At 52.4% G+C, this 588-nt stretch overlaps 1 pseudogene; it reads right to left on the reverse strand.

Annotated features, from left to right (window-relative positions):
* Positions 1-290: 290 nt before the first annotated feature.
* Positions 291-588, reverse strand: part of LOC143263033 (large subunit ribosomal RNA) — a 2,995-nt pseudogene continuing 2,697 nt past the window's right edge.

Raw genomic sequence — 588 nt, forward strand, 5'->3', positions numbered from 1 at the left:
GTTGTCTAGTGGCGTGTTCCGCCCACGAAAAACGGTCTGAAAAACCGTTTAACGTAAACTGGGGAACTGATGCCACGAGTGACAACAGTTCCCCAGTCGGAAGTCATACAGCACATACAGTGCTGTACAAAGAACACGCCACAGCCCGTATGCTAAATCAGGGCCTCGCCATTATGCGAAGTACTACATGTACGACGCACTGACGGTCTCTAATGCCTTCATCGCCGATACACCCATCGACTCGGCCGATCAACCCTCCTACGCGAGGGCTAGTTCGGGGGTTATCTCCCGCCCTGGGTGGCCACAGACCGCCACCGCCAGTAGATAGGGACAGATGGGAATCTCGTTAATCCATTCATGCGCGTCACTAATTAGATGACGAGGCATTTGGCTACCTTAAGAGAGTCATAGTTACTCCCGCCGTTTACCCGCGCTTTTTTGAATTTCTTCACGTTGACATTCAGAGCACTGGGCAGAAATCACATTGCGTCAACACCCGTGGGGGCCATCGCAATGCTTTGTTTTAATTAGACAGTCGGATTCCCCTAGTCCGTGCCAGTTCTGAGCTGAGCGTTGAATGGCGGCCGA

Source organism: Megalopta genalis, unplaced genomic scaffold (genome assembly GCF_051020955.1).
Source record: "Megalopta genalis isolate 19385.01 unplaced genomic scaffold, iyMegGena1_principal scaffold0295, whole genome shotgun sequence".
Lineage (NCBI taxonomy): Eukaryota > Metazoa > Arthropoda > Insecta > Hymenoptera > Halictidae > Megalopta > Megalopta genalis.